This window comes from Pagrus pagrus (genome assembly GCF_965226575.1).
Source record: "Pagrus pagrus genome assembly, chromosome: 22".
NCBI lineage: Eukaryota > Metazoa > Chordata > Actinopteri > Spariformes > Sparidae > Pagrus > Pagrus pagrus.
In genome coordinates this window covers 13,660,403-13,686,842 of record NC_140204.1, presented here as the reverse complement: position 1 = coordinate 13,686,842, position 26,440 = coordinate 13,660,403, and the positions used below count along the sequence as shown (strand labels likewise).

Here is a 26,440-nt window from a genome sequence, read left to right as displayed (position 1 = left end):
CGGTTACAGCTCTACCTGTCATTTTGCTCATAGACAGTGACACTATAAATTGGCAATTACAAAATGTCAGCAATCACAGCAGAAACGATGTCTGTCACAGGCTTGCAAAACACAGATGGTTTTCGAGAAACATAGGCCTTCCTTAGTTCAAGCGTGGTCTTTTGAAACACATTTAAGCTTCTACTGGACAGAGCTAAGACACAACTTACTTTCCCCCCATAGGTTTTCAGGTATATTGCTCACCTTACATGCGTTGGACATCATTATTTTCCTGTTTATATGATTCCCATATATCATTGTTCCCATATCCTGTCACCTTGTCTGTATCTATTCTTACTTAGTGCTATAGTACTTTGCAGACTTTTCTCCTTGAGGAAGTACTGTTGTATCTGTTCAAATCTACGGTATATCTCAGATCAGAACTGAACACGATCGGAGTCTGTGCTTTGGAGTTCATGGTTTATCTAGACTGACTGACAGTATTGATGTTTCCCAGGTGTTGTGGTATTTTGAGTCCATTTTAGTCCACTGCATTCATATTTGCTCAACCATACCGCACTGCAATTATCCAAGGGAAATGTTAGTGTATAACACACAGCGAAATGAAAAAAGATTCAACAGAAACATGGCTTTACATTTTAAAGGAAAAGTTGACATTGTGGCAAACTTTTTTGCTTTCTTATAGTTATATTTTATCAGTTCTATCAATCAATACATTTCTGGGCATTAACTATAGAACTAGAGCCTAGAGTCATTTAGCTTAGCTTGGCATTAAGACAGAAGACTCTCTCTTTCGCTCTAAAGCTCACTAAGTGTAATAGATTTGTTTAATCCACACACACGGAGTGCGTATTGTTTACAGGGAGTGTCAGGCTACGAGTACTTGTAGCCTACAGGTTGACCTTCATCCATTTTTCAGGAAGTCACGGCACTTAATTTCCTGTAAAACCACAAGTTTCTATATTTCGTTTTTTCTATGGAACAAATAATGAGATACAACTTGAGCATTGGTGGTGCTGCTAGCTTCATATTTTATGCAAAGACATGAGGGAAGTATGGATCTTCTCATCTCTTGCAGAGAAAGCGCCTCTCCGAGTGTATTTTCTATCTGTTCCATTAAGACAATGATTTATGTGGCTAAGAGACTTGACTTAAAGTCCCTGATGACTCTTGTGTTAATGCTCAAGCAATCTCAGAACACGCTGCTCTTTGTTCAACAGCAAGCGCTTCTTTTCCCCGATCATGTGGGAAAAGCATGTTCTCCACAATGAAAAGGGCTTTAAGGTTGGTTGTGTTTGGTTTGCTAGAAGAAACTTCAGGCCTCAGGACAGAAATGTAAAACAACGTATGTATTATAGAGCTATCCGTCTCCCTCCTATTGCTTTAGACGTGAAACACCACAAATAACTTAATCCTGCTGGAGACTTGACATCTCTACCGTTACCAAACTGGCCATGGTTTTTCTAGTGCTAAGTAGTTTCATTCATGTATCCCTTTTCACTTAATATAACGCAAGCTTCATGTGGTGCAAAGCTCCGATGCAAAACATTGACCGGGAATACTTGACGGGATACGATACACACATGCACGCGCAAACGCGCCTCTCGACTGAAAAAGAAACAGCGGCAGCACAATCAGCAGAGCCATTTTTAATGAGCCTCTTCCCCTCTCCATCTATCAGAATGGAATTAGGACAGCACTCAGCTACTGAGGGGAGTGAAGCTGGGAGAATGGGGGCATGTGGCAGGAGGAAAAAGTCTTCATTAAGGACAGTGAAGTGGAGGTAGGAGGAGGAAGCGTGGGAGGGGGGGAAAAGAGAGGAAGAGAGACTTAAGTGATCCAGAAATGCCTCTCCCCTCCTCTCTCTGCCACCTAATCAGGGAGACAAAGTTATGCCGGTCAGAGCGTTTGTTATTCCTGCTAATCCCTCATCATGGTATTTCATCAGGTTTGGCATTTGGCTATCTGCATTAATTAGATGTGCGAAATGGACACAGCGTTAATAACTGACACGTGGCAGATAATGAGAGATCGCCTGCACGGCCGTATCCTCTCGCCGTCGCATTTCCTTTGTCGGCACCGACACGTCTGTGCTTGAAAACAGTGCAAAATGTTTACCTGCGCCCGGATTTCGTTTATTGATGATTCAGGCTGTTTTTAGTGCCAGTGGCGATAATGTACTGTCTGCACTTTGGGAGATAAGTGTGTTCTGGCGCGATAGTTTCGGACTTGTTCGGAATCCTTCTGTCTCCTTCTCTATTTTTATCTCCGCTCTCCTTCCAAAATTTTTCTTCCGCTCTCTCCTCTTCTTTTATCCTACATTTCTCCTTACCATTCCCTCCCATTCACTCTTTCTCTATCTCACCTGTCTTTCTCGTTTTTTTTCCACAGCCTCCCAGAGGAGAGCAGGAAGCCCTATCTCTCTTTTGCACACTCTCCTCACTTTAAGACTGTCTCCTCCCTCCCCACCTCCCCCCTCCCTCCCTCCTGCCCACCTTCATCCGTATCAACGCCAGGTGAATAGCCCTCACCCTAATATTCATTCACACTGTTTCCCCTCTTCTTCTTCACTGCCTCCCCTTCTCTGGCTGTTTTTTCTCTCCCTCGCTGTACCACTCTCAGTTTACACTCCACGCTTTAATATTCAGTCATCCACCCTCGCGCTGCCTTCTCAATGCTTTGTCTCTCCCTCCCCGCCTCCCTCCTTCGCTCTCTCCCTCCTTCCAGTGACGTGACTTTCTCTTTAGTATTCTGGAAGTCGTTGGCAAGTGTATGATGATGCGCCTCACTCCGTCACCGGTCTCAGATCAGCTGCAATCGTGGCAGGCGTGATGTCTTCGACCTTAACGTCCTCTCTGATCTAAATGCGCCGCGCTCACTGTATCTCAAGCCAAGACAATCTCTTGTAATTCGTCACTTTCTCCGTTTCCTAATTCTTTAAGTCATTTATTTTGCTGCCCTTTCTTCCCTCCGTTGCTTCCCCGCCTTCGTTCTCACTCGGTGTTGCTCTCTTTACAGCACAATCCTTTATCGGACGAGGCGTGTTGACTAAGAACACATTCTTATTTACAGGAGCAGCCGTGGGGAGTAGTCGTAGAGAAAGAAAGGGTCATGCTCATTCACACCTTCACGCCTGGGAGCTGCCCCAGTGCCGTACTGTTTGACACTGGGCAGCTTCATCGGGGCAGTGGAATTGCCTTGCTAAAGGGCACTTGAGTAAACTTTGAAGAGTTCTTGGGACATTTTCCGCTTCGCCTTCACTCTCACACCTCTTCTTCAATCCTTCCCTCAACCGGTTCTTCTATTCCTCTAACCATCCTCTCTTTCGCCTTTACATTTAGCTCTCCCTCTGCTTTTCTGTCTGTCTGTCACACATCAGGAGTGAGTCAGAGCGAGGCTTCTGAATATGTCAGAGTGCCGTCTGGTCACTTTGAGGTTTCATCTGTGAAGGTTTTCCTCCCGTCTCCTTCCTCCTCTCCCACCTTCCCCTTCCATTGTAAACAGCTGATTACACCTTTGAGTTATTCCATCAGGTCTTTTTCTAGCCTAATGATTCTTGTCATGGCGCAGAGCTGAAAATTGAGGCACTCACAGATCCCCAGCGTAACAGAGCCTTTATCTTTCAACTTTCAAATCCCAGAAGCTCCTTAAGTGCTCTCTTTGGAGATTCAGCACCCAAAGCTGAATCTCTCGGTCAATTTACCAGGCAGCCAAGTCATCATTATTTTGTGCGTACTACCATGATCTTACTATCATTAAAATTTGTCCCTTAAGTAACCGTCGGGCTGAGAAGAAGGACAATATACACGGTGTTTGCAGGTACTCAGCCTCACCGTATTATTTATTAACATGTTTTCACACGCTTATTTTCTTTCCTCTCTTCATTTTGGAATAATATGATGATTCAAAAGGAACGACTGCTCAGTAAGCACACGTAAAATATTCAAACGGTGCCCTATTTACAAAGGCTGGAGAGTTTCTCTCCCACCGCCTTCACATGTTTGTTATGTGATATAAAAAGAGACACAGCCGCAACTCCAGAGACCTCATCCACAGATATTATGCGCCAAGCAGAATCTTTTTATAGCAACTGTAAACACATTAGCTGACTGCATTAAAATCCACTAAAAATTTTAGGCAGTTGTCAAGTTTTGCACAGAGGCTATGCCACGTCTCCATTTACAAAAGGTGAAGGCACTGCTTGTGTTTTGGCTGAGGGATTAGATGTTTGGAGAGTACAGTAGAGGAGAGCTCGTGTGTACTTATGCAAAATCCGATGTGCTCCCACACCTGTGTGCAGAGGAGCGCATCGGCGTGCGTGTGTGTGTGTGTGTGCTTTCGGCCAAGCTGCCAGACGGCTGCTATCTTCGTGAGTCAGACGGGCAAGGGAAGCTGGCGAGGCACGCCGATCGTTTGAAGTGCTATTCTCCCCCGAAACTTCGATCCGCCCCAAGGAAATTTGTCATGTTGTTCCACCTTTCTGATTCCTGTTCGGTGCGGCCGAGGGTATTTGTTCCTATTTGCTGTCGACATCTCTATACACACACACACACACACACGCGCGCACACTTGTGTGTAGCAGACCGGTAAAGGTAACTAAGAAATTTGTTTGGCCTTGCTGTGAAATCCTTTTCTCGCCTCTCTCTCTCCCTGGTTTGGGACAGAAAGTGGGCCAAGCGGTTGTTCTAGCCCAATTCTTGACAGGACCTACTTCATCATGTATCCACCCACCCCTTGGCTACACACTGGTTTGCTCTGCCTATCATTGATTCTTTGTTCAAAATTTGCCAGATTCCCATTCCCCTACTTACCTTTTTATCTCTCTGTGCACTTCTTGATCATCTCTACCCATCCTCCCTCCTGGTTTCCCTCCCCCTCTATCTAACGATATCTACCCAAGGCTTACACGATATGCCGTTGGAAGCTCTTGTCAGTCCATGTGAATTGAATACCTTTTCCTCCATTGGTTAATTAAAGCCACTCTATCTCACATTATTAACATGACTCCTCTGAGATCCATCAAATCCCCTGGCCAGTAAGTAACAATATGGCCGGAGGAGGACGATAGAATAAGAGTGATAGAGAGACATAGGTGGAAATGGAGGGAGAGAGGAAGGAGGAGAGAGAGAGCATATTGTGTAGAGACAGGGAGCCTCAAGAGTGATTCAGCCATTGTTACTCATCCCCTCCTTTTTGCAAGAGGGCTCATGTCATGAGTATTTTAAGTGCTCTCCATTCCGTTGTTCTCCTTTAATCCTGTTAGATAACTCTCTTCCTCCCTCCTCCTTCTGCGCCTTTCTTTCTATTTCTCTTCTCTCCTCCTCCGCTCCCCGCTGCCCACTCAGCAAACGGCGAGTCTTATGCTCTCTGCCACAAAAGAGGCTAGAGTGTGCCTAAACAAGGTAGAAAAAGGAAAAGGGAGAGGAAGTGAGAGGGAGAGGGAGAGCGCGGGAGAGAGAAGATGACAAAGATGTGGCGGTACCGGTAGGCGTTGGAGAAATCTGCTGGCCGGCGCGGGCTCATTTGTTATGAGGAGGGATGAGTGTGGACGAGAGCCAAGACAGTGGCGAGTGAGTTGTGAAGTGGAGCCTGCACACAGCTTGTAGTTAAAAAGGAAACGGGATGGAGTTTGGGGCTGATTGGAAATGCATGTGAATCAGGGGGTATTGTAAAAATTCAAATCTGAATAGCTGCCAAACAGCCACATTTAAATGCGTGTCAATACTTTGGACAGCTGACAGAATATAGAGCAAAATACAAACACACTCATGGCTCATGCGCACACACAACTTGGAGAAAGAAGAGTGTTCTGACATTAAAGTGCGTTTTGTAACATCAAGATAGAGCCTCCCTTTCCCATTCCACGCTCTTCATAATGGAAGAGGTTGAATCAGACTGGATTCGCACTTGTGTGCCAAACGACACGTGATGCAACGTTTCAAACCCGCCTTGTAACCACAACGTGAAACCGGCAGCACTCCATCAACCTCACCGGAGCCGCTTCGACTTCACAAGAAATACATTTCCCACAAGCCTCCATTACCAGCCCATCATTTACATGAGGACATTTACAAATGAGGGAGTTGTAAGAGCAGGAGCCTGGCACTGTAGTTCATTTGCCAAGACGAGGTAGCCACTTAGCGCAGGTGAGGTGGGGCAGCCACAATCCTGCAGCTCCTTACAAGAAGAAAAAAAATAAAAATGGGTCAGAAAAGCAGAGAGAGAGTTCACCAGACCAATAGCACAGACTAGTGGTGAAGGGTTGGAATTGCGTGAAAGAAGTGGAGGCAAATCTTAGATCTGTGCGGTGGATTTCAGAGTCTGTTTAAGGACTATTCAGTCAAATGCAACAACCTTGATTTCAGCTATCACTGGAAGTAGGTAATTCCCTTTGATGCGGTCAGTGCCATCATTACCACTTATTTGAACAAGCCTAACTCTTTCATTCATACACCTGATTTACTTACAAATTCCACTCTCCCTCTCACAGCCAGAGAAATTAATTCAACACAAAGAGGAGGTAGGTGGGGCAGGCACTTGTGCCGGTAAGAATTTGCATGACCCAAAAATGCCCTGCCTCTCCTCCGACTCCATAAATCAAAGGGACAGAGAGAATCCCCTGGCGCTCCCATTCTTTGTCCTCAAAGGTGATAAATTGATCCCTGCTTGGCTAATAAGCAGAGGCACAGGGCGGCCCAAACCTCCCAAAGATTTATGCGGCGGCGAGCGGATTTATAGAGGAGGAAATGTGAGCGATCTGGAGAACAAAATCTATTTACTTCATTCCTTCTCCCTGTACTCATGAGATTTGAGATGGGAAGTCCTTAGGGAAACCTGAGGGTATGAGCATCGGAGAAGTAATGTATCAGGACAATAGAAATAGAGTTTCTGTCATGGAGGCGATGAATGCGATGGAATTACCTGGTTTTGATTGATGAACATGTGTTTCCAATTACAAAGATTCTCAATCCATGTGAACCCGCCCCATGCCTTTGGATGAGTCGCAACTCGATTCAACTTTCAGTAGATATCTTTCCCCAGATCTGATTGCTGAAAATCAAAATAACGGACACTTAAGCGTTCTTGTGTTTGTCAGCAGTCTCACCAAGTGAAGGGAGGCGCGAATGTGGAAGGCAATCCGACGACATTCAGCCTTTGCCAGGCATAAGAGAAACCTTTTAAGGTAACTCAACCAGTCATCTTAATGACGTGAGGTGATACAGTGACAGGAAAAGCGGTCTTTTAAGAAGATGATCAATGCTATCATCTTCTCCAAAGCTGACTGGAAAAAGGGGACAGAATACAGTGGCATAGAGTTTCCTGACTGTGCCAAAGGCAGATGGAGCTACCCTCCTTTCCTTTCTCTTCATCTAATTCCCCCTCTTTAGCCTTAATGTGTTTTCCCTCTCCCTGTCCTTCCTCGCTGCATCTTCCTGTTTCGTACTCCGTTTCATCACCTCATCCGATATCTCACCCTCTACCCTTTCTGCCTCTTTATCCTTCATCGCCCGACCCCTTCCACCTATTAAACAAACCGTACGTCCTCTCGCTTTCCGTCTACCGCGCGCTCTCCCTCACTCCTCTCTCTGCACTGACAGCATGCTTATCCTGTTGTGTTGATGAGATATTTAAACGATTAACATTATGCATGCTGAGCAGATTATGATAGCCTTTAGGGAGGAGCAGTTTCAGCATGATGGAAAGTTTTCAGCATGATAGAAAACTCTGCTGATAAGAGGGCTTTGACTGCAGACAGGGGAGAGGTAGCAGAGAAAGATGAAGTCTGTGCTAACCTATTTTTCACCGCCGCGGCAGCCGCCTTTCACATTCCTCAATCCGAGAGAAAGATGGACAGGAAAGTTCAGTTTGATTCAGAACTTTCAATCGCACATTTCTGTGGAGAGGACAAAACTTTACCGAGGATAAAAAATGTGGTTATTTATAAAAGGATTAGCAATTACATTAAGGAGAGCAGGGCCGCCAACTGCTAGCTTTATAAATAAAGCACCAACACATGCCCATCTTTCACACCAACTATAAACTACTCATAAAAAGTGAAAGTTGCTGCTTCATGAAGTGGTTTTTAGAATTTGTTTCTCTGAGTTTGGATGGCATCATTTCTCACTGAGACAGCTCACATGGCATTCGTGATATCCCGTCAACATCAGCCTGACTAAACTTATGCTAATGTGTCTAAAATATCAAACCCCCTCCCAACCAAAGCGTATCTTTTTCTGGGTTGCATGACGCCAATTCTGCGCAGACACATGATGTACCATATAACTAATTCCATCTACGTCTGACAGTGACGCTACCTTGTGCCACTGAGGCAGCTGTTGGTACAGAGAGAGAGGGGGGGGGAAGCGAAAGGCAGATCACTTCCCAAATGCTCATTTTTAGCTGGCTTGTTTGGGCACAGCGCACCAGAGCTGACGAGCTGAGCACAGAGTTTTTGACACAATGGTGTCAAACTCGGGACTGTGATGTTCCGCTCACACAAGTGAATAGCACCGCACCTGCTGGCAACATGCAGACACAGACACAAACAGACTGTTATCAAATCCGCGTGGCAATTAGTGTGTTTGGGAGTGCGGCGAATCCTAATGACACATTTGCCTTACATTGTTTCATTAAAGAGACGCTCAGGGAGATGGCATATGGAACCTATTGGAACTGCTGACACAATGTGGAAATAGAAGTGCTGTCGAGTTATCAGTGTTGGAATGGTACAGTAGTGTTGTTTAATTCTGATAAATGATTTGACTTATTATTATTGTTACTTTCAACTAGAGCTCCGTTGTAATTCTTGAAACAAGTGGGAGGGTAAAGGCACAACAGAAGATGATCCATACTTAGCTACTGCGTAATGTAAGAGCGGCTGTCTTGAGAGTTTTGTTTCTCCTTCTCGTTCGTGTTCTGAGAAATTATTTAACAGATGGGAGCCTCACTGTTTTCAGTGCCATGCTGTGTTAGTTCTGAAGTGAAATGAAGTCTATTTCTCCTTTTAAATGTTTCAAACTGCGTCACTGAAGTAAAGCTCACCGATATTCAAACTTAAGTCAAGTAGCAATTAAAGTCAATGGAACTATTGGAGCTCCAGCTGCACTAATCGATATTTTTCTCTTAACAAAAGGATCTAATGACTGCAGTGTATGTTTACTATGAGAGATGTCCCTTGTAGAGATGAACCCACAGCCAATTAGGCCCTAGTTTCAGCATCTTCAGCTTATTGTTATTATTGTTACTGCCAGCAGGCTGCTGTTTTCAGGGAAAAAAAAGCATGGCTAGACCCGCTGGACACCACTTGCCCGGCACCAAACTGCAGACAGTAAAAGTTAGCTGCTGATGAAGTCTAAGACTGTGAAAATAATTAGAAACGCTACAAAAAAAGTTGCATCAGTGACAATCTCATTTAACAAATCCCCAGAACCCAGGGCAGCCAGCCCCACATGCTAGCTCTTACATAAGACATGTAGTGTTTCCCACCTATTTTAATACGTTTTCCACGCCAAGGTGATGGCCGTGTTGGTGTTGCTGATGTAAATAGTGGAAGATGAGAGATGTAGTTCATTGAGTAGTTGATGTAAAACTAAATTCTACTCGACTGTCTTTATGACAAACTGCAACTTGAAACGGAGGGACTTCACCTAATGAAAACTTTCATTGAGTCTTTCATTTTGTCATAAAGTATATTGGATTTGGTGTGTGCTATCGTGGTAGCCATAATGTGATTGACGTTCAAGTTAGGTACTCTTGTGTCACGGTAAAAGTATTTTAAGTACAGTAAGAAGTACTGAAGTGCTATCCTGACTCCAAAGATTAGTTTTCAGTATTCAGTACCGGGCTCTCTTTGTATCTGGTCGATATATTAGTTGACATTTCTAAAGTATCAAACTGCCACTTTTTGTCACAGGCTTGAAGCTAGTTTCACAGTGGTTTTTGCAATAAACTTTGAACTAACCCTCTATACCACAGTCCATTTCCTGTGCTATTTATACAAGCCCAGTGGTGCCATAATTCCTCTGCTTTGTCAGCAGCAAAGTGTGCTGTAAATTACAAGGCATTTATGACTGGGTGTGATCTTCCCAGCATTCAATCAGAGCACTAAAAACATAAACAAATAAGAATTAGATTTTTTGTAACTGCTCCCACTTGTCTGGCGTTTTAGAAGTCGTGTATGGATAAGTAATATCTTCACCTCCACCTCAACATTCTGGTGGTTTTATGAGTCGGGCTGGTGTCTCTGTTGGTTACTGTTCAGGGGAAGGTCATAAACGGGCGATTTATGTGTGAAGTGCAGCCAGGAATGCTGATGCTACTGTCAGAGAGCAGAGCTACTGTCTGCTTTGACTCACATTTAATGGAAACTGTAAAGTCCACAACTGCATGTCCTAACTCGTGCACTTTACAGTATGTGCTCACACGGAGCGGGCGTTAGCATAACTAGCAGACAGGAGATATATGGAGCAGTATAATAAGATAGATGGATTAAAACTTTGCTTCTTGTGACACTTAAAGCTGGTTTCACACTTTCAGCAACTTACATCACATTTCAAGTCTAATTTGAGGTCCAAGTGCAGCAACTGTGCTGCCAGTGCTAAAGTTAATAACGAAATGAGAACACTTCATTTGCTCTCAATCTTCCAGTGGAGTCTGCACTTCTAGAAAAGATTAGAGGTATGCAGCAGGGTACACATACTAAATATGAACTAGTTGCTTGTTAGCATCCATATTATTAGCATATTGGCTCTTTATTAGTAACTATAAAGCACTTATTAGTGCCTTACTCTGCAAGACTGCAGGACATTTAGGGATAACTCCAGCGCCCAGTGGTTGTATAATATGATCATGCAAAATAAATCATTAATAAATCCTTTTCATTGACTAATAAAGGCCAATATGCGACTAATATGCATGCAATTAAGCATCTAGTTAATAGTTAATGTGTGTTCCCTAATGTTACCATGTTATTCCGTATAAACACATGACTTGCAACGCTATCTGACATCATTGTTCACAAACACAACACCAGCTAACATGGTGCTACATCGATTACTGCACCACCTACTTCTTTCACAGCAGCTATCTGGACTTTAAAGCCACCATTGTTAAAATATGGGCATTTTAATTGCTATCGACAGGGTCCATTAGCATAGCTTCTTGGGTGGCCATGGCCATGTTTCTCTAAATCATTAAGCTAATTATACAAGCTAATTTATCAGTATGCTCGGAATGGGCTGCGTGAGCAGGCGCTGCTCTTTGTTGGCTTGCATAATGAAAGGAGTCCATTTTTAGAAGGGGGGTGGGGGGCTGGGGGTGTTTGAAGGAGGGGAGGGAGGAAGAAACTTTGATCTCGAAAGTAAACATATGATTTTTGCATATCAAGTGCTTCGGCAAAGTGGGGGGAAAAAAAATGTGAAGTAGGATTATAGATGCAAAAAGTCAAGCTAGATTCACATTTTGTAGCGCTTTGAAGATGTTGCATGGGGACAGCAGATAGGAGAGGTAGTGTCTGCCACGGTGTCCGACAGCCAATTATCACTGTCATTGTCATGCAAGACAAACAGGCTGCCAATCATTTGTGCCGCTGTGACGTTTGAGGAGAGTCAAACAATTTCAAGCTGTTGGTTGTTGAGACTGGCTCGGTCTTGGAAATGTAAAAGGTAAACATGGGAGCCGGTTAATATTGATGTGTGTGTTTATCAAAGCCTGCCTGTGTGTTGTCAAGAGTGAGGGAGACCTCTGTGCTCCTCGGACATCATTTAAGGTCCCTTGCCACCCTATTATTTTCCAGTCATCAATCTGAAGCCGGCGGTTGACAAAATCAATTAAGGCTCCATATTATGTGTGCCGTATGGTTATCAGTGGGCGTGTATGTGCATCTGCCTGCATGTGTGTGTACGTCAGGCGCATATTCATGGTTTCTTGCACACAACTAAGGGTGTATGAGAGCGAGTCACTGTCAGAAATTATTACTTACAAGCAGCCACAACCAAACATCCTGCTATCCTGTCTTCAGTATGTGGTGGAGACACTGTCAGCGTTCAGGCAGCAGTCTATTTTTAGCGGCTCTCATTATGCACAACAGAAAATCACCTCCTCAAAGTACATGGAGCATGTTTACAAAACCTAATGGGACTATGCTGATAAAGCAGCAATGCATAGTGTGCGCTGCCTTATGCTCGCTCCACATATCTAAATATTTGATTATGTACGCAAACTGAGCATTGATCAACGGTACACTGATCTAAGTGTTTTGTTGTGAATGGACAATGAAAGCATGACACATCCTGATCTTTCTTTCTTTTTCCCTCCAGGGAGATTCTGAGGAGTTCACTTCTTTCATCACTCTGGTCCGAGGCAGCAATCGCAATAGATTTATTCCAAACGGGTAAGATCCACCTTCCTCGAGATTGTGTTATTTAATAAAACACTCCATCTATGACAATCACTGACCAAGATCCTGTTTTCAATGTTCAAATGTCAACAATTTAATTAAGTCAACCCACTGAAATTAAATCACAGGTCAAACAAGTAAATGTTGTTAGTATAGATGAATGGAAGGGAACAATACATGTCTTCACGTGATCTATTGTTCAGTCAGGGTAAACGGGTTTCTTCACTGCCTGACTTTTATTATCTGATATGAAATAATACCCCAGCTTGGCAAACAAGTTAAGTTTGATTTCCTATTTTTAAACCAGGCTTGATGTTCGACAAAATGTAGAGCAGAGAAATCCCTTTTCACTCTTCCAGAATAATACAGTGGATTGTCCTGTCGTAATCACATTTTTCTCATGGACATCCACAGATCAGTAGCATTGAGTGTAGTTTGGCTGCTGTTCTGGACTGACTCTTAATTGTTTGAAATGTACATGCAGTATTGCTCCGTATAGCATATTGACACACATAAAGCATGCTAATGGTGCCCTCTGGAGTACAGGGATCTCCACTGCTGCTGCTGCTGCCGCCACTCTGCTGATCTGTTTTCACATTAAGACTATGTAGACGATGACGCACCCGTTCACACTTCTCACAGCGTTTTGACGCAGGACTGACAGGTGCTTTTAGCACATTTTGGAAGCGTTAATACACACAGACACACAGGGGCTACCACAAGAGGCTTCCTGAGACAGGCCAGCAATGAAATGCTCGCAGTAAGTGATCCAAATATGAACACTCCAGAATGATCTATTAAAATTATATAGTCACGAGAATTTAATGACATACTTTGCGTTATTCTATATCATCACGTTTAAGGTAGTATTACACACTGCACTACAAAAGCTCAACCAAAAATACGACAATACATCAAACCAATTCAAATTAAATGAATTACCTCAAGGAATAACTTGTCGTTATCATCATCATCATAATAATGCCCTTGTTAAGATAATTAAAAGTACAGGTCATGTCCTTTGGAACCAGCATGAGTTACCCTCTGTCACAGTGCTGTTTTTCAGATCAATGACGAGTGCTGTGGTTTCCCCCAAAGGACTTGCGGGTGCAGCTGTAATTGGAGCGCTTGTGTTGCTGCGAGTTACTGTTCCCTGGGCAGAGGCCAGCATACACGCGAACAGAACATTCCCTTACACGTCCATAGGATTTCCAATGAACTTATCAAATGCACCTGCAAGGAGAAGTTTTTACCTGCGTGCTATTTTGAGCTCAAATTATGGCAGGGCTGCTCTAACCCACTGTCTAGTTACTGGGACACAGCGCCGGGATTGATTTCTTATTCTTGCCAGCAGCCTCCAGTACATTCCCAAGTGTCTTAAACGGGTGTGTGTAAACGCTTTGGGGCAATGATGCTTCTCACTCAGAGAGCATTTCACACATATGATGCCCTCTGTCCCTCTCGGCAATTACTGTGAAAATGTGCGAGAATTTGTCGGCGGCTCAGGTGGCAAAGTGATTCAAATTAAAGATGACAGCGACAAATGTAGCTTCAGTGGGAAGGCAAGACAAAAACAGTTAAGCACAGACAAGTGAGTTAGACTAACTTTGCGCTTGAAGTATTGTAAATGACAGCGGCAAAATTGTCGCCATTGCGAGGCCGGTTGGAGGCCATTTGAATGTCCTGTTCAAGAACCATTAAGGCATTAAATTTAAATTGAATCTGCTGTTTCTGCTCAGATGGAGGGCTTTAAAAACACTTGTTAAATCATGTTGTAGTGCAGGTGCCCTACACCTGTCAGATGGTGTTATATAAAGCAGAATTCACAGCAGTGGCAGGTGACCTGGTTAAAAATAGAAGCAGGCAAAAAACTTTGCAAAGTCCACTTCCTAAAAGTGCTTACAATACCTGTTGCCATTAGTATGTGTGGCATGACCTAACTGACTACTGGTCCATCCTGCTACCTGGAAGGGTCAGTGCAGCTGATATGATTGTGTTTTCATACTTCTTCAATTTGATATATTGTGTTATGCCGAGCAAAATGTGTGCGTGAGTTTGTGTGTCTAAGCATGTGTTGTGGGCCAGCCCCGGCCGCAATGATTTATTATACCGCTTGAAGGGACTTGTACTTTCATGAGGTCACATGAGCAACATGGCAGTCAGGCGTAGCACGCTGTTCTCTTCGGCCCTGCTGGCGATGGGGAGGCATGCCAAAACATCTAAAACAGATTCCAGTTTGCACATATTAAGGCACACATCTAAGTATATGTTCATTGTGCACGCACGCACTCACACACGGACACACACAATAAAATCAAATACTGTAATCCAAGCTTAATACTGCTTTATAACCTGCACAGGAGGAAAACGTTATGCAAATGCACATTAGCTATTCCAAAGACACGTCGGATTTAGGCCCATCTTGAATGTGTCTTTCGAGAGGTTAATTCTATGCAAATACAGCCTCATGAGGTTGAAAAAGGATAGCCTTCTAATAACACCAAGTGTGTGCCACAGAGATGCAAAGTGGAGTCTTTTAGATTGACTTCGGATGATTATTCCTAGCAAGGATTTCAAATGTAGAACCAATTATTACTGCAAACGAGTCTACACGATCTTAAGTAGTTCATTTCCATTTTCATACTAACAGTGAATTTTAGGGCTGCACAATTAATCAAAATACTATCAAAATCCGATATTGCCACGTGCAATATCCATAATGTTTGACAAAACAGCATTATAATGAAGTACTGTAGTGCTGCAGACTAGCCCTGGCCTACAAATCTTGTTTTCCAGATGTAAACAAAAACCATGTTTGTTTGGTAAAGACCCCAAAATATGTCATATCATCATGATTTTAATAGTGTTTTTTTCCTTTCTTTTTTCACAATCTGTCAAAATAGTCGCAGTGTTATTTTTTTTTACCATATTATGCAGTTAATTCACAAAGCTAAAGTAGGTATACTCTGCCTGTCACCGACACATCTTTGGAACTCAAGTCAAAATTGCCAATTGACAGTAGAATGAAACCAGAGTGTGGCTGAAGTGCGCTCAGTTTTCTGAGTTACAGCTTTGGTCTCCTTATACTCACTCTCAAGTGGCTTTTGTCAAATTGTGTGAAGTATCAAAAGAGTGGGTTAAAAAAAGATGGCAAGCCAGTTCCTTGACAGACAGTGCACTACAATGAAAAAAGAAAAAAAAGACAAAATGAACACATCAAATCTGACATAATTGTTTGTGCTTTCTCCCATAAGTATCCCTTTTGCCAGCTCTCTGCAACGGAAAAATAAATACGTGCATTGTTGAAAAGCGTCACTGAAAAACATGCCAATATTAGAAAATACATTTCATCCAGTGATTTCTTTGGCTTTCAAATGACGGACTAAGCCTCTCAGGCAAGCAGTGTGTTGATGCTTGTTGATTTTGGGGCTGGTATTGACAGAACAATAGAAACTCATTTGGCTATGTATTAGTCTTTTCAGCTTGTATTCTATATTTTTGTGTCAGATTTACTGTTCAGCTGTTTGAGATGAAAAGCTTATCCCGCTGACTTTTTCTCATCTCCTAGGTGGGGGCAAAGGGGGCATTCATTTCAGTGGTGTGTCGGCGAGGTAATACGACAGCATCGGGCAGCATGGTGGCACCTGCATGAACCCAAGAGAGGAGCCTCATTTCTTGGTGAGTTGTTCTTTCGACTTCGACAAACCTCACAGTCCACCAGCTGTTTCCTTCAGACAAGGTTTCCCATATTAGACGACAATAAATCTGTGGTAGCTCATTCAGTAATGACTTTATCTCATTAATTCTGGAAAGAAAGAGCTTAATTGCAAAATAAGAGGCAGCATATTTCCTCTCACTTAAAGCTTTTAATATGAGAAAAGCAGCTTTCAGAATAAACTGGAACAGCATTTTCACTAGAACAACCACAGAACATTATGGGAGAGCCTTTTTTCAACCGAAGCATAGTCTTTGTTTTGCCGACAATGGAGATGTAGCTTTTGAATTTGAGAATGACATAATACGTGACAATGATTTTAGTTTTGTGGATGGCACAAGCATATTTAATTTAAATACAAAGATTGTCTCATATTACCAGTTTTTTCCATGCACCCAGCTCAGACAAATATAAACAAGAATCAATATTAAAAATGATCCTGTCAGTCCCTCTCAACTACATATCAGATCTAACAATTTTGACAAACTATTCACTTAATCAAGTTTAATTAATTTTTCAACAATTACCAACTACTCACAATAAACAATTACTCACCTTTGGACCTGAAAATATATCAAATAATAGCAATGTTTTGAATCACTCACATGCTGATCTACTAGACTTTAAGCCCACATTACTCTTAGATGGGGCCAACCTGAACCAACCAGTTACATTTATTGTTTGGCGGCAGCCTCTGGTGCAGGTAGGGATTATGAGGGGAACAAAGAAGTTAGTCAGGTGACGTATTAAAGCGAAAAGGAGGAGGATTTTGCTCGTGTTTGGGACGAATAACCACAACACTTTCACTCGGGACACTGCCGTATGTGCCACCTGCAAAACCAAAAGTCATCCGTCACCCTCTTTTAACTTATGTAACGTACTTCAACAACGTCATGTACGTAACATATCTTTCAGTTAGCTTACTTATTTCAACCCAAACCAAGATCTTTTGCCAAACCTAACCAAGTAGTTTTTGTTGCATAAACCTAACCAAACTGTGACCATTTCATCTTGTTAATCAAATGACTTCAAATGTCCGGTCTGGTACTTTTCAAGGGTCATATGTTGTAGTTTTCGTGTTGCAACAGTCACAAAAGTCATTTGGGAAGTCTTTTACCATCAACCTATTTAGTCATTTAGGTATGAGAACATGTTGGATGGGAGTAACTCACAATGTAACTGATTAACTCCTCCCGTAAGTTTTAATATGGGTGAAAACTCTACAGCTCAAACCACGTTTGTCTTTGTCTACAATAAGTTTGGAAATAAGACGTGTTGCGTGCAAGGCATATAATTCCTGTTGTATTTAAAAGGTTCTTGGACTACTGGACAGTTATTGGACACTAAATATGGTGCAGAATTGGAGCAAAATATGATGAAAATATCACTTTTTAAAACTGATGACAGGAAAGCACAAAGTTCTGTCAACACTCATAAGCGCAGGAATATTCGGGGGAGGCCCAACAGAAAAGCCCCGTTGACTACCACATTTAATTAACACTGTCCTTAATAATCATTTGAAAAATGACGCCCACTCAATTTTTATCACTTTTAAAACATTTTGCAAAAAAGGAATGAAAGATTGAATTCTTCACCTCTCATCTCTTAGGAGACTTTTAGCACATATTAAAAACTCAAAGTTATATTAACCAAGGTTTCAGTGCTTTATAATTACCTTACATCATCTGTTCCTATCAGTGTAGCCTCATCAAATGCCTTGCATCTTAAAGAGCACCATCATTAGCGAGAATGTTTTGGATCAAAACAACTTTTTTCTTTTCTTCTCGTCTACATCAACACTCTTCCTCTTTGAAAAAAAAGATTTTTTAAATGGCATCTGAAGGATTTAAATTTTATGTGAAGCCTCTTTGAGGAGGGAGAAAATACATTTGTAATGAGACAACAACAGCAAAGAAGACGGGGGGTTAAAAAAGGAAACGGAAACAAGGACGAAGAAAGGGGTAATCAAGAACAAACCAGACAAACAAGAGACATGAACTCAGAGTTCAGACTGAATTGGATGAAGTACTGCGGTAAGGAGAAGGAATAACAGCACTCACAATGGGACAAACACAGTGTGGCCTAATGTCCATCTTTACGGATATTACATTATTCACTGAAGCTACCCTTAATTGAAAAAAAATCTTGTCAGCATTATTGAAATCATACAATACCATCTCTGTTATTTACTTTTACTGTCAGATCAATACATTAGATAGTTGAAAATGTAGACATGGGATTAGATTAGGGTTTCAAAAACATTATAAAATCTATACAGCGTAAAAATAGGCATCGGAGCTGCAGCCACATACATCATTCTGAGCAGACAGAATGTGATCATGACGCAAATTCATAGGATTGTTTCCCAGATTTAACTACGGTCTGAAATGCTAAAACCTGTTCTCAGAAGTGAAAATCCGCGCCAAGGGGCTGTGCGATGATGTAGCTGAGAAAATACATTCAGCCGGGTATAAATATTGCACGGTGAGTACATGGAAGGCTTTTTGGCCAATGAATTATTACAAAGTCCGACGGGCTTTATGCCAGCCTCGGAGTATATCTCTCTGAGCCTCACCCTGCAGTAAGCTGTGGCTGGGGAATTGCGGTTGTAGGCACGCCACAAATAACGACCAACGATACCAGGAATCCATCACACTCATCCCACATGTTGGGTGCTTACACTTGAGTGCGCTCAACAACAGCCGGTTAGCAAAAAACACACACGCGTGGCACAGAATCGCCTGTGAGGCATGAGTCAGGGCAAGAAAGCCTTACAACCCTGTGTACAACAGTATATACAGTGTAGAAAAGACTGCAGTATATTATAGATTATTTTCCTCACATGTCCTCCATGAATACTTTGTAGAAGTGCTGTCAGGAGGCAGGACTGAGAAGGAAAATGTTTACCCAAATATTCACCTCCAGGATGCTTTGATAGATGGTTCATCCCCCAGCAGAGTAAACCGTGCCAACTCCTCGCGCTCACTCTTAGAAGAGCAAATCTGGATGAATGATGATGAGCCTATTCGCTCAACGTCAGGAGAACAAGGTTGTGAAATTAGTCTATCTTCTGCTTTTTTTTCTCCCCCTGCTAAATCACTTTTCATTTGCGCGAGATAATCATGTAAGTCAGCCAAGCATGAAGTAAAAAGGGTTATACATCTGATTGTGGCAATACAACGAGAGTATAAAGAAGATCAAAATAAGCATCTAAATGGGAAAAGGACTTTCGCTCGGCGCGCCGCATTGTCGAACCAAAGGAATGTCGGGCAGGTTGTGTCTTTTGGTGATTAGCAAAAAAGAAAAAAAGCATAATCCCCAGAGTGCTGACATATTTCTTTTGAAAACCGCCTGTCTGAAAAAGACAGATATGCTCTGGAAAATGGATCAAATCTGTTTTATGTCAGATAGCAGCAAGGGTGTTCCCAGGGTGAATCTTTACTAAGCCACAAACAGGCAGGATTAGAGTTTGAAGTACTGGCCATAGGACAATATTAACTGATGAGTGACAACTTATGATAACCTCCAAATTACTGACTTAAATGCATACTACTGCTCCCTGTGTGTGTGAATCTGCAGCGTTGTTCAGAGGCACAAATGTATAACCTTCCCTAATTTGTCCTAATAAAAGTGCTAATTCTTTAACACTACTTTGCTATTGTGATTATGAGGAAACAAGCGTGGAAAATTAATTTTATTTCCTCGGCAAAGGAGGAATAATTTTGCAGCAGCAGAGCCGAGCCACCGTGTGTGTTTAATGAAATGCGCGGATTTATCTCAAGGCAATATGGATGAGGTATTTAAGTCTGGTGCATATTTCATGACCGTTAACTGCACACCGGCTGCTCATTAGTCATGTGACAGGTAAGGGTTCTGCATGGGGCCTTTTGAAATGCACTAAAAGATCTCACTCTCCAGCACAAGGCATTGAGAGAAAAATCAACACGTACTGTAGCACGTTCCTTATAGACACGGTCATTTAAATCATCCCTCGTTCCATATCATAGTGCAAACATTTATGGTTAATGTCCACATTGCAAAAGCAACTGTTATGATCCATTCAATTAAAAGCTCTGCATAATTAATCCGATTACAATCCCCAAAAGGAATGAGAGAGAAATGTTAATACACATCCTCTTTAGTATTAAACTTTTAGGGAAATGCTCCTTAAGTAGTTAAATCTATCGATGAATATCCTGGCTTCAAGCTGAAGCATAAAATGTTTAAATTTGTTGTTTTCAGTCAAATAGTGGTGTTTATCCGGTGTCATGCAACCACAAGATGGTGCTGTGCATTACCAATTGCCCTGCAAGAGTCAACTGCTGTAAGGGAGTCTGAGGCGATCTACCTCCCGTCATTAAAGCGATTGGTTTCCATTCATTCTGATTTGCTATAGGCTCGTTGATTGACGAGAGCAGTTTTTATCAATGACTTTATTTCTGTTCTTTTCTTTCTTTTTCAAAAACCCGTACAAGTTGCAGTGATTTACCTCGACGTCATCTTAGAGCAAATATACACCTCTTTTAGTTCTGAAAATTCAATTTCTTAATTGTTTATTCAAATAATGAATTTTAATTATTTTTGTACTTTCTCAGGCAAACCAAAATATAGTAATCCTCGTTTTTAGCTGTGAAGGAATCCTTCAGAGAGAGAGCCTGGCTTCATAACAATAAACTAAGAAAGGAGAAATGTAAACCAAACATTGTGATTAAATTTACTTTTTACAGAATAGCCTTCTGTCTGTGAAGCTTTAGATAAACACACACACAGTTGGCATAATTACAATAAACCACACTCATTGAAGGGAAATACATGTATGCATACACTGCATGCAAACAGTCATGATGATAAAACAGTATGTATTGAAATTACAGTAAAATCCAGTAGATGGCAGTCTGTCAATACAGAATCTTTCCAGCCACTTCCTCCTCACACCCACAGCTCCTTTTGTAGGTGTGCCTGTCGTCATCAGGAGAGGTCCCTGGCTTGCAGTGTCTACGCTGCATACCCAATATGACGGGTGAGCACAAAGTGACAGCGCAAATGAACTTTTATTGCCGCTGTAATGAAGTAGACAAGCTAGTCGGACATGGAATTAAAAAAAGAAAAAAAAAGAGAGCACGTGGATTAATGACTGCATGATAAAGTCACACACACCTCTGCAGTGTTTTTCCCCTCTTCAGTCTCTCCTCTTATATCTCTCCCTCTCCATCTCTTACACTTGTACAAAGCTGAATGTCGTCACCACCCCACACACACACACACACACACACACACCCCGCATCACACACGCACACACCTCCTCGCCATCTGTCTGTGCAGCGGCCCGTGTCTCTGGCACTGGGAGCAGTTGGGAGCAAGAGAGTGAAAGAGAAAAGTGTCTCTCGGCTCTGTAGTCCCGAATCCCACTTCCTCTCTTCTTTCTCCTGCTGTGCCGTTGTCTATCAAGCGGTCTCACGACATCACGCTGTCCGCCGATGGGCCCTCCCCTACTATCCCAACGCTTACGCTGGATGCCATTTGGAGAACAATCAAATTGCTGGAACCTTATGAGCAAAAAGAGATGGAGGATATGTGCTGGGTGTTTTCAGCGGTTTCACTTGGCAGTTATGGGAACTCATTTCCGCTCAGTTCATTAACTACAGGGTACACATTTCCTCGCAAATGTTAAAGCCTACAACTCCACAAGAGGAAAAATAAACATGCTTGATTAGCTTATGTATTAGGCGTTTCAAATTAATGCCGCAGATGGCAGAACTACACTCACCGCTCCATGAGAGGCAAATACATAAAGTAGAAAGAAACCCTGTGATGAAAAACCGAATGTTGCTTTATGGATACTATTTACTCTCCTGAAGTTGTAAGAAGCTGCGTGACTTTTTGTGCTCACTTTGGTGTTATATTCACCAGCATGAGTGTATTGAACATGCAAAATAAAACACACATGAACCCAGGAATCCCAACATCTGCACACAACAGAATGACAAAAAAAAAGTCCACAGTAATAGCCCATACAGGTGATTCTCTGTCATGGAGATTGTTTTCCCACTGCACGAGATTTCCTTCTCTTCTCAGTGAATTTTCATAACCATGTGGCTTTACAAAGAGCTTTGCAGACGGCTTAAGTAATTTGAACAAAAATGCATTCCCTCTCTCTCTCAGTCTCCTCCATTTAGACAGCAAGCAAAAGTGCCTTCATACCGGTGCTATATTCAACTGGAGTGATAAGAAATGGCAGCTATCAGCAGGCGGTTTGGAAGCCGCATATAACTGTTATTGTGTGTGTGCGTATATAAAATTGATTTATGTGGCCCATCACTTAGCAGGCGCAATATGTGGATGAATATGGGCTAATATAATACTATGGAATGAGTGAGAGGGTTAAGGGAAGGGCCAGGTAGTGCCTCAAGGTAAAAAAGCGATGATCAAAATTCAAAGACGCATAATAAGACACATCAGCACTCCATGAGAGACTCTATATTTCAATATCTAAAGCAACGTGAGACTAGTCTAGTTACTGCATATACAGAAGGAATACAGAATTGTTTTATACAATCTGATTATGTCACATGGACGTTTTTAACTACATTTAAGGGTTATGTCTATTTTTTTAAATTATGTTTTAAATGTATTACAAGAATAAGGGACTGTATCAATGTTTTTGGGTAGGGTTTTTTATTATTATTTTTTTTTATGAAGGAAGGTCCTTCTGTGTGGTATTGATATTTTCCAGTTGTGGGAAGTAACTAAGTACATTTACTCATTTAAAGTACTTGTACTTAACTTGGCCAATATTATATTTTTTACTCGCTTCATTTATTTTATAACTTTAGTTACTATTTACTTTGGAGATATAATTAAATAACACAAAATATAACTAACAAATAAATCGATCATGTAACGTTCAAGATCAAGACACAATGTGCCTCTCAGAGGACATCAACGTTTTTCCAAGTCTAAGATCAAACTTTATTGATGCCAGAGGAGACATTTACAAACTACCCAGCAGATAAACTATATAAAGACATTAAAGCGATCAATCATCAATCATTTTAATGTAAAAGATTACATTATTCTGAAATGTGCCATTCTGCATAATGAGTACTTTCACTTTTGGCATTTTACCTTTACTTTGCGGCCAATTCATTTGTACTTCTACTTAAAAAAAAACTTTAATGCATGACTTTTTCTTGCAACACAGTTTTTTCCTACACAATGGTACTGCAGTTTTACTCAAGTACAAGATCTGAGTAGTTCTTTCACCTCTGATATTTTCTTTGGATCCTAAAATGAACACCCTCCTCCCAACGTGTCCAAATAACGCAAAAACGTGTTCAACTCATTTAGTCATTGACTACCTGAGACAAAATACAAATAATTTGAGACTTTTTATCCCAATTTAAAGCATAATTTTATAACAAATCCATGTCTTTTTTCATGGTGCACATTCTACTTCCAAAATTGAATTATCCATTGTCACGTTTGTGGGAAAAAAATCATTAAATGGTGATTTGAGCCACTATATTTTGAAAATTAAAAAAGGTTGTTACTGCAATGAATGAGTGAACTGGGCAAAAACTATCATGCTGAACATGAATTGTGTTATGACAAAAAATGTGGGGGGAATATAGAAAATGTATAATCAGTTGTGTACCTCCATTAAGATCCTGTGTTTCTCAAGAGCAATATGTTAATAGTAGATTATGATAGAGGCAGAGGCAGGATTGTTGTCCTCTGTGTGTGGCAACTATTTGATCCTACTATTTATTTTAATTTATTTTTAAAAAAACTTTGCAAGGGAAGGCTGAAATAGAATATAAGTATGGGTGGAGAAAAAAAAGACCCTCCCCAGCTGTCCCTCAAAATTCAAACCATCCAGCGAAAAAAGAAAAATATACATAACCCTGCCCTTTTTCTGAGACCTTTCTAAAGGGTTTTATTTGCAGTCTTGTAAACAAATCATATATCTGAAAAGCTACTTTTCTGTTACAAATATCGGTCTCTCCTCCCCATTAAATGCTATAGGGAGAGACAGGCTTGGCGGTAGCAAACAGCCTCATGTTTACCCCTTGGCGCAGAGCTGGTGCCATGTCCAGACTTGTAAATCAGGCCCATTGAGGTAGCATAATGCTGATGATTATGACAGCCAGTCGCATGGGAGTGATAGAGGGACGTTGAGTTATGGGCTTGGGGAGGATGCCCAGAACTGAAGAGTCTCGCAAATGGAGAAGCACTTTCACCAAAACACCAAGTCCCCAGATGGGGACTAATGCTGCAGTTGGCGGCTGTGCCACCCAAATGAGCGCACATTAGCTGCTCAAAAACCCACAGAATAGTGAAGTATGTTTGTTTTTTTATTTCACAGTTCTGCCGCTTCACTCTATTACTGCTAGATGATATTTAAAAAAAAAAACATCCAGACTGAATAAAAGAGCAAGACACAGCCAAAGTATTTCTAAAGTGCTTTGTGTTGCACTGGCATGCAATCTATCACTTATCTGGATGGCTTCAGGATGGGAAATGCATTACCATTCCCTGTATTACTATAGAATGTACTGTTTGCATTCTGTTTGATTCATTCTACTCCCCTTTGCGGATGAACGATCATTCATTCGCATTGATCGTCAGCCATGATAATATAATCAGGCGTAAAGCCTGACAAGGCTGGCCGGTCCGATAGATCAGAGCTGCTGACAGCAGAGCTATGCACAGGTCATAAACCCTCACCTTCCCTGTTTGACCCTGCATCAATTTGGCTCTTTCCAATATGAATGCAAATAACAATGCATTTTTGGGTGACATGTTTATGGTTATCTCTGTATCTCCACTCGCTCCGCCTGCTGCCCCTAAATGTGCTGATGTTACCGAGCTAATGGGATTGAAAAAGGTAACCTATTGCTCACTAGTGGTCAGCTCGCCTCCGACACCTCCCCGAAACGTAAACAAAAGCATCCGCGCGTGCCCTTGCTCACAAACACACATGCACACCTACATGTCCTCCACCCCAGTCACTTGTGTATGCATTGAGCTGATAAGTACTGCGGTTCATTTTCCCCATGGCAAAGCACAGTAAAAAACTGGGGAGTAATAATTGCTTTGGGGGGGGGGGGGGGCGAGACGAGGATGGCTAAATATGCTTGATTGCCTCCTAAGCTTCGCCGCTGTGTAATGAAATATGGCTGCTGCAGACAGGGGCTCCCGTGCGATAGCTTTCTTGTCAGTTTCTCACTTGCTTTTTTTTTTTTTTTTTTTTTTTCTACCCCTTCGCTCTTCTGTTCTGGCATTTCCGTCTTTGCTCACCCGTTGCCTTTGTTACAGAATGGAGTCCATCAAAGCATTTGTTGCCATTGAACACTTATCTTAGCTATAATGTAATAATTACAGGGGCCAAATCCAGCCTAATTGAGTATTCCTCACCACATCAAAACGGCAGGCGCCCTAATATTCCTCTGTTCTACAATTTAATTTGTGGATTCATTAGCATGAACAGGGTGTATAGAGAGAAACCAGATAACAAGGAACTTGGCAAAACACACTGTTGATGAAGTCAGCTTGAAGGGGCTAGTAACCAGGCATATCCTCACCTGGGTAATTATGCTGCTCTGTCATTTACATTTTAGGACCCTAAAACTCAAAATAAATTATTCTGCTTCCACTAATGTCCATGAAGACCTTTTAATGCAACTTCCATTTCTGCTTTCACATAAAAAAAAATCAGGGCATTCACACAGAAAATTGACTCTGAATTAACACAAATGAGAAGTTTTGGGCAGACACACTACTGTAATCGTGACATTCATAATCATTGTTGCTAATCATCTCATTTGACTGCCATAAAGCCCTACAATAACGTTTTATAAGATAATGAGTCAAATTAAAGCTCACTCAGTGTTGCTAAAAAAAAAAAAAGAAAATAAAAAAGAATGTTTATCCCCCAACTCATTTTTGTTGTAACCACCCAAAGCACATTTCTCCCTGTTGGTTAAATAAGTAGCTAATCATTTACAAGAATATTAGTCCACAGGCTTGTATGGGCACAGCAGCATCTGCTAATGCGTTTAGCAAGGAAATAGCCTGAGAAAATCTTCCCAGCGCATTAAATGTAAGACTTTTTTTTCCCCCCTCTTTTGCTTCCAGAATAACTCACAAGCCTAATTTGTTGTGCTACTTAAAGGAAAATGTAATTACACTTGTTTTCATTATAATTCACAAAGCCAATCGATAACTGTGGTTAAGTCGTTCTCTACTGCACATGCAATTTTCTGTTGCTTCAACTGAAATTTGGTTGCAAAGCAAGTATTCAGTCTGAACTGTATATTTTTTACATA

The 26,440-nt window shown here is 41.7% G+C and overlaps 1 protein-coding gene across 7 annotated transcripts in view; it reads left to right on the top strand.

Moving 5' to 3' along the window:
- The window catches only part of LOC311251930 (receptor-type tyrosine-protein phosphatase delta), a 366,189-nt gene that overhangs the window by 130,601 nt on the left and 209,148 nt on the right, over nt 1–26,440 (top strand). For all 7 annotated transcript variants that reach the window (XM_084344614.1, XM_084344611.1, XM_084344613.1 and 4 more), the window contains exons 5-6: nt 12,318–12,391; nt 15,966–16,075. The gene's annotated coding sequence lies outside the window, so the exon portion shown is untranslated. The remainder of the gene's footprint in view (nt 1–12,317; nt 12,392–15,965; nt 16,076–26,440) is intronic.